Source organism: Rutilus rutilus, assembly GCF_951802725.1.
Source record: "Rutilus rutilus genome assembly, chromosome: 1".
NCBI lineage: Eukaryota > Metazoa > Chordata > Actinopteri > Cypriniformes > Leuciscidae > Rutilus > Rutilus rutilus.
The window spans coordinates 55130322-55145146 of NC_140209.1; the positions used below are offsets into that span (position 1 = coordinate 55130322).

At 42.4% G+C, this 14825-nt stretch overlaps 1 pseudogene across 1 annotated transcript; it reads left to right on the top strand.

Annotated features, from left to right (window-relative positions):
* The first annotated feature begins 1090 nt into the window (after nucleotides 1–1090).
* Nucleotides 1091–13928, top strand: LOC311299178 (C-signal-like; annotated as a pseudogene). The gene is made up of 6 exons (XR_014630328.1): nucleotides 1091–1233; nucleotides 1312–1363; nucleotides 8435–8622; nucleotides 8718–8879; nucleotides 9228–9349; nucleotides 12958–13928. The product of XR_014630328.1 is annotated as a C-signal-like (transcript).
* Nucleotides 13929–14825: the final 897 nt, after the last annotated feature.

The window sequence follows — 14825 nt, forward strand, 5'->3', positions numbered from 1 at the left end:
CACCCAAGATTCATTGATGCATGAGGGCAACGAAGGCTGTCCAGTATGGTCCAAGCTAACAGAAGGTCTACTGTGGCATAAGTCACACAACATTTTAATGATGGGAGGAATGTGTCACAACACACTGTGCATCGCACTCTGCTGCATATGGGGCTACAGACCAATCAGAGTGCCTATGATAACCCCTGTCCACCATCGAAAGCGCATCAGACGACGACAAGGGAGTGTGATTCTCTGAGCAATGTTCTGCTGGGAAACCCTGGTCCGGCTATTCATGTGGACGTAAATTTGACACGTGCCACCTACCTAAACATTGTTGCAGACCAGGTACATCCCTTCATGACAATGGTGTTTCCTGGTGGAAGTGGCCTCTTTCAGCGGAGTAATGCACCCTGCTACACTGCACACATTGTTAAGGAATGGTTTGAGGAACATAATGAAGAGTTCAAGGTGTTGCTCTGGCCTCCAAATTACCCAGATCTCAATTGAGCATCTGTGGGATGTGATGGACCAACAAGTTCAGTCCACAAAGGCTCCACCTCGCAAACCTATAGGACTTAGGTTGGTCCTGAAAGCACATTTGCCCCTAAGTAAAGACATCATTGGACCCCCTACAATTTGCCTATCGGATGTGTGTCTGATACAATCGTGAGCAATACAGGGACTCCACAGGGGACTCTGCTCCCCTTAAATTACTGAAGGGAATGTTCCTCTTGAACAACCTATGGATAAATACCTTGCTTAAGGTCACACTGGCGATAATGGAGCTACTGATCAGCTCATCAGTTTATGGTTCGGTACATATGTACCTTGCTGTGTTTTCTAGCTCAGACCTTTAATCTCTACTCTCACTTCTGAAACAGTGTATATGATTTTAATAAAGTAATATAACTGAGTTTTATTACTCAAATCTATTAGTGCCGATAGGTTTATGCACTTTGAAATATCATGTCGACTCAGCAAGGTTCTCTCTCTTATAAACAATATGACAGACCAGGGCAATATGGGGTGTGGCGTCCACTCTGCATCCCATATAAAAAGCCTGATAGAGAGGCAGGTTGGGTGATATCATCAGACTGATCATCTTTGAACATGGCAACATTAAAGGCGTGCAGTGCTCTCGTGACCGGGGCCAACCGAGGCTTGGGTCTAGAAATTGTCAAGCAACTCCTGGAGGCCCGTTGCTCCCAAATTTTTGCTGCATGTCGTGACCCAGATGGGACCAATTCTGAGGTGAGTATTCAAGAGCTTAGGAAATAAGACAGCTATAGAAATGTGCATTTTATCATTCACATTTTCTTTCTGATTCAGGCACTGAGAGAACTGGCCAAAAAACATCCAGGTGTTGTCACCATTTCGCTTGGTAAATGTGGATTTGTCTTTTAGACTACATTTTACATTACAGTAATTCTTCTGCCTTCAGCTTATGTTTGCTTTTGCAGCGAGCTAAACAAAGGCTTAGTAAAAGTCGTAGACAGTTGTCAGGGTCAAACTTGCTTTACTGAAGCCCAATTTGTGAAACTGTAACACAAATGAACAATGATATTTAAAAAATATCTCTTACAATATTACATTCAGTTCACATAAAATCAAAACATTATTTAAGATGCACATAAATCCCCCTTACATAACTTAGAAGATAACTGTGTTAAGAAGAACAATCAAGCATCACAATTATGTGCTTCAGGCTACATTTAACATGTCACATGCAAATCGTTCTCAAACATATGTATATATATCAGAATACATGTAATCATATGTTACCGCTTAGATTAGTCTTTTAAACTTACAGATTGTGCCGTTTCAAGAGCAAAACAAGAAGGATGGACGTGGATGCACCTCTATACTCTGTACCATGAGCTCTAAAATCCAAAATGGCTGATATATTATTAAAGGTGACGTACTACTTAAAGTGACCACAAGGTGTCAGTATTGACAAAGTAAACTATAACTAAGGCCAGGATACTCCCCGCCTGACATCAACAGATGTCACATCAGACTTGAGGAACAGTAACAAAGGCGTCAACATCCAGATCGTTAAGCCACCTTAATTTGTGTCCTTTGAAACCAGAAGAACAACCTCAGTGACTGGTCTCAAGAAGAGTCTTTGTTCACCTTTCTTTATGATTTTTACTTCAATCTTTCTGACTTTGCCATCCTCACTTGGGTAAGTTTTATTTATGATCCCAACTGGCCAGTCATTTCTTTTCTCCTGGGCATCTTTCAGAAGCACAACGTCTCCATTTTGTAGGTTTGGCTTAGCCGTGCGCCACTTGCGGCGTCCTTGAAGTCCACTCAAATATTCATTCTTCCATCTTCCCCAGAAGACATTGGCTAAATACTGAACGCGACGCCACTGAGCTCTGCATAGATCGTGGTTTTCAAATTGGCCAGGTGGTACTGGTGGGGCTCCAACTTTCTGCGTGAGGAGCATTGCTGGTGTTAGTATCATTGGTTGTTCTGGATCAGTAGAGACTGTGGTTAAGGGACGAGCATTCACAATTGCACTCACTTCTGCCATGAACGTTATTAAAACTTCATGTGTAAGTCTTGCAGGGCTGTGTTGAAGGAGCATGGCATCAAGGATACGTCGGGAAACTCCAATCATGCGCTCCCAGGACCCAGCCATATGTGAAGCATGAGGAGGATTGAACTGCCAGCAGCATTGGTTATCAGATAGGTAAGCTTGGATGTTTGTGTTATGGCAACCTTGCTTGTCAATTTGTAGCTCTTTGCAGGCTCTCACAAAGTTGGTTCCACAGTCAGACCTCAAGATCTTAGCGGGGCCTCTGATTGCAAAGAAACGCCGTAGGGAATTGATAAAACATGAGGCACTCATAGACTCGATCACTTCTAGGTGAATCGCCCGTGTAGTCATGCAAGTAAATATGACCGCCCATCTTTTAGCTTCTGCCGGACATCCTCGTGTTTTCCTGACCGCGACTGGCCATGGACCGAAAACATCCAACCCCACGAATGTGAATGGCGGGTCTATGTGTAATCTGTCAGCTGGCAAATCTGCCATGATCTGCTCCTCTTGTTTGCCTCTCAATTTGCGACAGGTAACACAGTTGTATATGGAGCTGCTGACGGATCTCTTACCTCCAACAATCCAGTAACCACCTGCCCTAATGGCACCTTCCGTGAGATGTCGGCCTTGGTGACATACCTTCTCATGGAAGTGTCGAATCAAAAGCTGAGAAACATGATGTTTACCAGGTATGAGAGCTGGATACAGTTCTTCAGATGGTAGTTGAGCTCTCCCCAGCCGACCTCCTACTCTGAGAAACCCTTCTGGGTCAATGAATGGACAGAGTTTGCTGAGAGGACTTGACTTTTGGACAGGCTGACCTTGTTCTAGGTGTTTAAAGTCATCTCTGTAGACTTCTCTCTGAACAGTTTGAATGATTGTAGCTTTAGCCTGCTTCAGCTGCTCTTCCTCCTTATGCTTGTTGCAAATGTGCCATCCGCAACAGACGTCTCCTGACCCAGGCTTGACACACTTGGCTATGTGTTGCAATCGTGCTATGGCCTTTAACAGGGAGCTCCAACTAGAAAATCGTTGGAACCTTTCACTCCCAAGGTTTCTTTGTGACAGGCTAGTCACACAGTTAACACACTCTGGACGAAGCTCTGCATCTGTTTCAGGACTGACAAGGGTGTAAGACCTTTTATCAAGTTGGTCTTGTCTTGTGTGCAGGAGGAATGGAGGCCCTGTTAGCCAATATGATGAAATCAGTTGCTCTGAGGGGAGTCCTCTGCTTGCAGCATCGGCTGGATTAAGATGAGTGGGCACAAAGTTCCACTGATGCGGTCCCGTAGAGTGTCTAATGCGCTGTACTCGATTATGAACATAGACGTGAAAACGCCTTGTCTCATTGAAGATGTATCCTAGCACTACTTTAGAGTCAGTGTAGAATCTCACATCATCCAGTGTTGTATCCAGCTGTTCTTGAAGCATCTCTGCTACTTCCACTGCTAGCACAGCCGCACATAACTCAAGTCGAGGGATAGTGACATCCGGCTTTGGAGCAAGTTTTGCCCTACCAAAGAGGAAACCAACTTCACTGAGACCATCTGTGTTAGTAACTTTCAGGTAAGCTACTGTACCTACAGCTTTAGTGGAAGCATCACAAAACACAATGATCTCTTTCTTGTATGCACTAGACAATGAGATGGAGGTGTACATTCTTGAGATTTTTAGCCCTTGCAGATGTTTGAGGGAATCTTTCCATTTTTGCCATTTCTCTTGTTTCTCTTTGGGCAGAATAACATCCCAATCATCTGCATCTCCAGAGATGTCTCTCAGTATGGAGCGACCCTCAATGCTTACTGGTACTACAAATCCTAGAGGATCGTACAAACTGTTGATGGTAGAAAGCACTCCTCGCTTAGTGTAAGGTTTGTCACTGATAGATACTTGAAATACAAATGCATCTATTGACAAGTCCCAACACAATCCTAAGCTTCGTTGGATGGATGGTAAGTTCATACCAAGATCGAGGCCTTGCAGCGTAGTTGCCAGATCCTCATTCGGGAAGGCTTTCATGATGATGGGGCTGTTGGATGAGATTTTGTGTAGACGGAGGTTGGATCGTGCTAGCATCTGTCGAGCTCTGTGCAGTACATCAATGGCCTCAGCTTCGGAACTAAATGATTTTAGCCCATCGTCCACATAGAAATGGTGCTCGATGAAGAGCCATGCATCACTTCCAAACTCAGACTCTCCCTCTACAGCTGTTCTCTTGAGCCCGTATACAGCTACTGATGGGGAGGGGCAATTGCCAAAAACGTGGACCCTCATGCGGTACTCCACAATATCTCCATCAAGGTTGTGATCCTTAAACCACAAGAAGCGCAGGTAATCTCGATGTTCCTCTTTGACCAGAAAGCTGTGAAACATTTGCTCAATGTCTGCCATCACAGCGTAGGAGTCAGATCTGAAGCGAATGATCACACCTATCAGGCTGTTGTTCAGGTCTGGGCCTTTAAGGAGAACTTGATTTAAGGATATGTTGTTGTATTGAGCACTTGAATCAAACACTATCCTGATCTTCCCTGGCTTTTGTGGGTGGTAAATGCCAAAACTTGGGAGGTACCAACATTCCTTGTTGTCTTCAAGAGGTGGAGCAATCTCAGAATGCCTTTTTTTCAACATTGTCTCCAAGAAATCCACATAATGGTCTTTCATGTCCGTCTTCTTTTTCAGAGAATGACGAAGTGATAATAGACGACTGACAGCCTGGTCTCTATTATTGGGCAAACGCTCTCTGGGACAGCGAAACGGGAGTGGAGCCACCCAACTATTTGCTTTGTCTTTGGTGAATTCGTTGTCCATAATATCCAGGAAAACCTCATCTTCTCCAGATAGTGCGAGCATGTTGTCTTCTTTGGTTTGTTTGAAGATATGCTTCCCAATGTCATGAGCTCGTTTTGTGCTCCTTATGAGTCTGTGCTCTTCACTTGTGAACCTTTCTTTAGAATAGATGCTGTTTTTGCAAGGTGTGAGAAAGCTGGGTCTGCCGTTCTCAAGCACACTAGTTTTGAAAGTGCTCACCGTGGGTTTGTGAGCTCCACCGAGGCACACATCTCCTACAATCACCCATCCCAGGTCGAGGAGTTGGGCATATGGAGCATTTTGAGGACCATTGCGCTGTCTGCGGACCTTGTGCGCACGGATAAGATCTCTCCCTATGAGAATGAGAATGTCAGCTGCGGGATCCAGTGGAGGTATTTGAGAGGCAATGGCTTGAAGATGAGGGTGGTAAGCAGCGGCTTCAGGAGTGGGAATCTCCAGTCTGTTATCAGGGATCGAATTACACTCTATGAGTGTTGGAAGCATCATTGATACTTTCCCATCCAAGGATTCAACCACAAAGTCTTTTGCTCTCCTCCCACTAGTATCAGCTGTGCCTGAGCATGTTCTCATTGTGTAAGGGAAGACTTCACCTTGAACATTGAACATGCGGAAGAAGGCTGACCTCGCTAAAGAGAGGTTACTCTGATCATCCAACATTACGTACATACGCTTCTTTTCCTCAGAACAACCATCAGGGTAAACATTGACTAGGCAAATTTTTGAGCATGACTTTCCTTGTAACCCTGTTCCACATATTTCTGTGCAGACAGATGTGGTCACTGTGGAGGTTGGTTCGTCTTGCTCCCCGCCTTGAGCCTCTGTTGGTGTGGCGGGTCTCTTTTCGAGCCATGGAGCTGGACCATCATGAAGAGCAGAGACATGGCCATGGCTGTTGCATTCTGAACAATGGATAGTCACCCTGCAATCTTTGGCCCTGTGGTCTGAAGAAACACAGCACTTGTAGCAGATAGAGTTCTCTTTAAGAAACCTCTTCCTTTCAGCTAAAGACTTCATTCTGAAACCTCTGCATTTCAATAGTGAATGGTTCCTTTTATGGAGGGGACATTGTCTTGTCAGGTCAACTGAACTGGTGTTGGAACTTACAGACAAGTTCGATTCAACCTCTGTTTTGCTGGCAAAGATAGAAGGTCTGCATCTTGACTGCTTCATTTGGACTGTTTCTACTTTAAGAGGCGATGTATTAGAAGATTGAAAAGAGAAGCTGGGATCTGTTCTCATTTCAGCATTTTCATTGACAAACTCGACAAAGTATGAAAAAGGTGGATAATGAAGTAGATATTCTTTCTTGTATTTTGTTCCCTTAACTATCCATGCTTCCTGAAGACTGTGAGGCAGTTTTTCAACGATAGAGTTTATTCCCTTTGATGTGTCAAGGAATCCAAGACTAGGTAGATTGCCTTCCTCTTTCATTGCTTGCACTTCCAGGAGCAGATCTGCAAGTGCTTGCAACTGATTGAAGTCTTTGTGAGAAATCTTAGCGAAACTCTCTAAACATTTAAATAAAGATGCTTCAATTACCTCTGGGGAACCATATTTTTTGTCCAAACGTTGCCATAAATGTCTGAGACCAGCTTCAGGATCATGTGCATGGGCAGCTCTTATTCTCAGAGCATGTCTGAGGGACTCACCTTCAAGCCACTTGGTAAGCAAATCAATCTCTTCATTGTCTTTTAGATTTAGACCGTCAATGGCATTCATAAACGCTGTTTTCCAGGGTATGTAATTCTCTGGCTTGTTGTCAAATACTTTGAAGCTACAAGTGAGAAGATCACGACGTGCAAGAAACACTGCAAGATCAGACACCTCACTGGATCGAGGTACTGGTTCACTTGGTGAGCAGGGGTTTCTCATATGAGAGGGAAAGCTATTCGGCTGTCTTGAATGCTGATACCCCATTTGGTCATGTCTGCTTATTGCATTTACAGCGTTAGGAGTAGACTGGCTGATTCCAGGAATGTCTTTTTCTTTCTTCATACTCTGGTTCTGAGAAAAGTGTGTCCTAATGAATTCTTCTGTACGTTCAGCGGCCAAAGAACTACCCCTTTCAATTTCGTCATTTGAACAAATTGCGGCAGATTCCAACACCCTTGCTGCTGCGAGAGCTGCTTCAGCTTCACCCTCCTCTTTCAGAGCATTCAGCGTTGCTTCAATCCTAGCCTTTTCGATCTCCATATCTATCTGGCGCTTTGCAAACTCAGCTCTTGTGCGTGCGGCCTCTGCCTTTGCGCGTGCTTCAGCTGCAGCTTGGCTTGCGTTAGATTTATGAGAGCGACATGTGGATGAAGTGTTGCTAGCTGAAGATCTAGCCTCTGACCTGGTTTCCAGCTTGGAAGCTAGGCTGCGCTTCGACGAGTGCGACATTCTGGTTCTCTGTGCAGATAGAGCACATGTAGTCCAGTGTTAAGCTCTCAATGTGAACTCAATCTTTTCACTCTTCTGCCTTCAGCTTATGTTTGCTTTTGCAGCGAGCTAAACAAAGGCTTAGTAAAAGTCGTAGACAGTTGTCAGGGTCAAACTTGCTTTACTGAAGCCCAATTTGTGAAACTGTAACACAAATGAACAATGATATTTAAAAAATATCTCTTACAATATTACATTCAGTTCACATAAAATCAAAACATTATTTAAGATGCACATAAATCCCCCTTACATAACTTAGAAGATAACTGTGTTAAGAAGAACAATCAAGCATCACAATTATATGCTTCAGGCTACATTTAACATGTCACATGCAAATCGTTCTCAAACATATGTATATATATCAGAATACATGTAATCATATGTTACCGCTTAGATTAGTCTTTTAAACTTACAGATTGTGCCGTTTCAAGAGCAAAACAAGAAGGATGGACGTGGATGCACCTCTATACTCTGTACCATGAGCTCTAAAATCCAAAATGGCTGATATATTATTAAAGGTGACGTACTACTTAAAGTGACCACAAGGTGTCAGTATTGACAAAGTAAACTATAACTAAGGCCAGGATAGTAATAGTTGTTTTTTGAGGTTAGAAATAACCTTTTTACAACTGATAATTTTTCTGCCGATATTAGATGTTGCTGATCCATGCAGTATCAAAGAATCTGCCAAGAAAGTGGGTTCTCTACTGGGCAAGAATGGTTTGAACCTGATCATAAATAATGCTGCAGTGTTACCACAAAAATCCATGTGGAACACCACCGTTGAGGACATGATCCAAGCCTTCAACACCACCGTGATGGGACCTTTATTTGTCATTAGGGTAATGGAAAGAGTTTTGGGGAACAAGACTAATCTAAAACAAGTCTAGATTTCTTGCAATATCTAAAACACTTGGTTGTGAATGTCTTTAATCAGGAGTACCTGCCGTATCTGCGTGCAGCAGCTAAAGCCAGTGGCAAACCAGGGATGTCATGTGATAAAGCAGCTGTGATCAACATGTCCACAAATTCATTATCTATGAGCCTCGTGGCATCACAGACAGAGCCATTCCCGCTCTTCCCATACAGTATCAGCAAGGTACACAAGAAGACTCTTTTGAGACAGGCAGGAAAATGTAGTTTGAAACTCGATAAAAATCAGATATTTGGAAATGTGTTTCAGTCTGAATGGTCAGAATAGATTTCAAATAGTTTTTTTTTTTTTTCTCTTTGTTCATTCGGGACACTACACATGTAATAATAATAGTGTAATAATGAGTAAAGATTATACAAATGAGCCATGTGCAAATTTATCTATTCATTGACTACTATACTGCCTGAACATACGTTCTGATCAAACACTGTCTCAACTTATTAGAAACTGAAAAACAAATTAGAAGTGGTTGCAGTGTTAACAAACTTTGTCATGCATCTGTTTTCCTTTCAGGCAGGTCTAAACATGTTGACTGTGTAGCTAGGGACTTAAAGGCAGATGAGATCCTCTGCATTTCCATTCACCCAGGATATGTGAAAACAGACATGGGGGGAGATAAGGTAAATCTAGATTCAGTGATAAAGGTGATTTGCTGTAATGGGGTGAAACCAAAAATGAGGCACAAAAGCACACAGGTGGTTTCTGTTTGTCAACATTACACTATTTTAATTGCATGTTACTCTCTGTTTGTCCACCAGGCATCTATCGACACCAGGACAAGTGTGGAGGGGATGATGAGTGTCTTTAGCAGCCTTACTGAGAATCAGCATGGTGGATTCATGGACTACACTGGAGAAACTATGCCCTGGTAAAACAGAAGCACAAACCATTCTTCCATAAGGAAGGCCAACGAAGTGCTAATCCAGATGCCCTGTATTACCCATCATATAAAAAATGATAAGCAACGTCATTAACTTTTATGTCAGACAACATGGCAACTCTATTCTGTGTTCAATACAATAAAACTAACTAAACAAACAATAATGCAATATTGTCATTTTTCCGAACTTTTTGTGCATTCACCATTTCAGGATACCGTCCACTATCCAGTGAGACAGCCTTTGCTTGGAGAGAGCCTTTCCCTTCAGCTTCCCACCATAACAGACAAAGAGTCTGCGGAGAATGCCTTCAGGTCCCCTACCCTCTTGATGGATGCCAGTGCAAGCAGGAGCGCTGTCTTCATTAACAGGAACTTAAGCTCCACTGCTTGCAAAGGCTCAAAGGAAGCACTCCGCAGGGCAGTTAAAACCACTGAGAGGTCCCAAGAGGGCACGAGAGGAGGGCGAGGAGGATTCAGTCTCCTCGCTCCTCTCAGGAACCTGATGATCAGGTCGTGCTTTCCAATGGACTTGCCCTCAACTGCATCATGATGTGCGGCGATAGCTTTGACATATACTTTAAGGGTGGAGGTAGACAGCCTTCTCTCCAACCCTTCTTGCAGGAAGGAAAGCACGACACTGATCGGGCATTTACTGGGGTCTCTTCGGCGAGAAGAGCACCAGGTGACGAAGAGGTTCCACTTCAATGCATAGGCATGTCTCACGATGCTCTAGCGGAAGTGATGGTAGCCACCACCGCTGGTGATAGGGTACTCAAACCTGCCTCGACCCGTCCAGGAGTCACACATGGAGGTTCCAAAGATCGGGACGAGGGTGCCAAAGGGTGCCCTGTCTCTGAGAAAGGAGGTCCTTCCTCAGAGGAATTGGCCAGGGAGCGGCTGTCACGAGTCCTCCCTGATCTTGCACAGGGTCTGTGCAAGAAGGCTCACTGGGGGAAACGCATACTTGCCAAGGCAAACAGATCTACCTGTGCGTCGCCGAACTGTTACCAAATCAGCTGAACCGACTGGTGATGGAGTCGCCATTCTCCAGGGAGGGGCTGAAGGCGCTGGGGTCCTCTCCAGGAGTCCGCGGCAGCATGTCCATTGCACATGGTACCCCAACCTGTGGTGGAGGCATCTGTTGAGACAACAACATGCCTGGAAACTTGTTCTAAGGGCACTCCGGCCCGTAGAAAGCTGAGGTTCGTCCACGGGGTGAAAGTCTGACGACAGGTCGGAGTAACTGGTACTCGGAGCGTGACCAAGCGTGACACCAACACAGACTGGAAAGCAGCTCGTCTCAAAGAACACTCGATGACACTCAGAGAATGCATTCTACAGGAGTGAAGAGAACCTCTTGGCTCTGAAGCAAAAACATATCTGCATGTTGCGGCGTACTTCCTTATATACCCACGAGGTAGGGCGGAGTTACGCATGCAAATTCTGCAGACCCATGGCATTTCCATTGCCATTGGCTCGTTTTGTAATACTCAAAGGTGATAGGCTTCTAAGCGAAACCCCCATTTCGTTGTCACTGACGTAACTTGTAGTGACCACGAAAGGGAACAAAGGAATGCACACAGTTTCTAATGAGCCTCAAAACCTGTTGATCTGAAGTCTTTCGCTTAAATGCTTGAAATTTGTTTTGCAGGTGTGGAAATGTTGTATTTTTACTTTTTACTCCATTTTGCTTTTATTTGAAGATTTGTTTTGGAATTGTGGGTCTATTTGGGTGAGAAACTTAAAAAGAAAAACAAGTGATGTGTTTTGGCTAAACATTATACACTGAGTTAAGATAAAGAACTGTTGCGGGATGGGGAATTCAAGGCTAGCCGTTGGGTCGATACTGATAATGGGAACTTGATGGGAACAAAAAGTTGATAAAATAAATTATTGTCAGTTTGTGTCATGAACGTAAACACCATGGGCTGACGACTACTATAAAGAGTAAGCATACTTACCTTCGCTCAATCTCTCCAAGGAATGGTAAAGAGCTCTGGCCATTGAATAAATGCTAGTGAGAGAACCAAGTCTAATACACCATAGCATAATACACCCGTGCAAAATGGGCGTGGAGTTACATAAAAAGCACAGGTAGAGTCAGACTGGGTGACAGAAGCAGCTTGATAACCATAAGAACATGGCAGCAGTGAAAGCATGAAAAATGCCAACTGGGGATTGGGCTTAAATATTGTTAAGCAACTCTCTGAGGATTCTTGTCAAAAACATCATATTTTCGCTATCTGTCATGACCCAGATGGGCCAAAGTCTGAGGTGAGTTATAAATAGCTAACACAAATATAAAATACCAGGAGAAATCATAATGTACCTTGTTTAATTATGTGTATTATCTTTCTTGAGGCACTGAGAAAACTGGCAAAAAAGCATCTAAGTGTGTGATCACTGTCATATGTCTTGTTAAATGTGCATGTGTCCTTGGAGCATGTGAAATTTTCACTGGAAATGTTTTTGTTTTTTTTACACCATTTCTCTGCTTAATGCAGGGGTGTCCAATCCTACTCTGCTATCCAGCAGAGTTTAGCTCTAGCCCTAATTGAACACTTAATAATATTGGAGTTATTTTAACATTTAACCACAAAATACTTGTAGGTAACTTAAGCTGACTGTTATAGTTTATCGTATTGTTATCATTTTCGTTTGTGTAATTTCCAAATTCCAAGTGATCAAGGGCTTAGCACATTTAAGCACATTGCAAGGTTTCCACCAGTAGTGGTCAGTAGTTTAAGCACATTGCAAGGTATTCCGTCTATGTTGTGGCCTGATGTCTAAGCATCTAGTCTAGAGCTTTCACTATTGTGCTACTTGGACATACGTTTGTGACTAGGCAAATTGGGGAAGAACTAGTCAGTGGATGTCCTGAGTTTTTAAGATTCATGGCATTGTACCAAAATAAACAGCTATAACAAGCCTTAGCTGGTGTTTCAGCCTGATCATCAGACCATCTAGACCCAAAGACAATGCTGCACCATTATATAAGAGAGCTACCACTTTTTATCAATCATTTGTTGTTTGAGCTTGCTGCGGGTTGCATTGACTTTTCCCTTTTTTCTGACACTTTTGACACTTGATTAGGGATGCTCAATATTGGTATCATGTCCAATACCAATTTTTTTTGCCAGATTTCATATTGGTCAGACAGGACCAATCCAGATCTGATACTGTTCCTAATGGTTATTACTGTAAGCTAAAAAAAAAAGAAAAGAAAAAAAGACTATTTTTTTTCATATAAACACAAACATTTTCATGCACTATATTCCAGGTGTTCTGAAGATATTCAATAGATAAACATTTTGGGAAATGGATGGATGATAGCCACATATTTTTATTTTCTCCAGGCACCACCAAGAAAGTGTGGAGGGAATTCTGCGTGTTATTGGCAGCCTTACTGAGAAGCAGCTTGGCGGATTCTTGGACTACACTGGAATAATAAAAAGCAATAAAGCAGTACACAGTACACACACACACACACTCTCTCATGCTGTAATGACTGTGCTTATCAATTACACACAGTTGAATCAGTGAGTGAAATTAATAATTAATTGTACCTGTAGTGCAGCAAGTATTCACGTGTTTAATGTCATGGTACTGTTGCTTTGTTCTGTCATGTTTAGGGTTAGCGACAGGATTCTGACTCCCAAGTTAGATGTTACATGCCTGGGTGAGCGCACCACTTTGGGCTTATTCCCTTGGCTTTGTGCTCTCCAGTTTTTGTTGTGTCAGGAGCATACGGTCTGGGTCTTGAACCTTCTGTCTAGTTTGGTGTTAAATTGCCTCATAATATTGTCTTACTTGTCAAACTAGATGTGGAATCATTAAACACTAGCATTCCACATGATGGTGGTATACAGGCTATTGATTTCTTCTTACGTTATTGTTTTGTAAACCAATGTCCTGGTATTGATTGTATAAATGAACCAGCCAACGTTGGTCATGTGTGCGATGTGTGTGATGCTGGCCAATAGTGAGCCTACGTTCTGAAATACAACCCAGAAGCACTGTGCTGTTACACTACACACAGAAGAAAATAAATAGTTGAATAAAGTCGCTATTTTTGCTTGTTTTTGCGCACAAAAAGTATTCTCATCGCTTGATAAACTTAAGGTTGAGCCACTGTAGTCACTTGGACTATTTTTATGATGTCTTTACTAACTTTTCTTGGCTGGCAGATGAAATTACATAGAAGCCTATGAAGGAGTGAGCCAGCTCTTAGATTTCATCAAAAATATCTTAATTTGTGTTCTGAAGATGAACAAAAGTCTTATGGGGCTGGAACAACATGAGGGTAAGTAATTACTGACAAAATTTTCATTTTTGGGTGAACTATCCCTTTAAGAGAATTCGTAGGACATGTACGTATAATGAAACATGTAAGAAACAATGTAAGGATTTAAATCAAAGGTTTCATGAAAGAGGCTGCGCTGAAAATTGGATTAAAAGGCTGCTGAACGATTCGTAAATAGATCAGAAAGAATGTCTCAATAGAATACGTCTTGAATCTGTCAATAATCCGTTGTTTTGTGTAATCCAGTATTCAGCCTTAAGCAAAGAGTTTGAGCAAATAGTACAAAACCACTGGCAAAGTTCAGATCCTGTCATGAGTCATTTTTGTAAAGAACCCCCACGAATTGTACATAGACGAGCTACTAACATACATCAAATAGTAGTTAGAGCTGACCAAGGTTCAGAAATCTCAGGTCATGTATTTTCAGTTCCTGATGGGAACTATAGATGTGGACAATGCGCGCAATGTAATTTTTACAACAAAATGTCACATCTTTAGCCACACTCATTCAAGAAAACAATTTAAAATAAGGTGAGTTATTTCATGACACTAAAAATGTCATCTATATCAGTGGTTTTCAGGAAGTTGGAAGAAATTATGAAAGCAAAAAAAATATATATTATAAATTTTATAAATATATAAAAATATTTATATTATTATATGAGTATTGTTATGAAATAGATTTATAATAATTTGTTGCATATCTGAACATTATACTTTTAATGCTAATCTTTCTGATTGGGTGACACCATCACGTAATCTGTCAGTGTAGCCTTGGTAACAACCGCCAGTGCTCAGCTATTCAGCTATTTATTTAGTTAGCTGGCTAGCTCTGTCAAAATGGATAGATTTTTAAAAAGGAAAAAACCTGACGAGCCAGCTATCGAAACCTCAGATAAAAAAAATCAGAAAACGAACTCTTGACCCA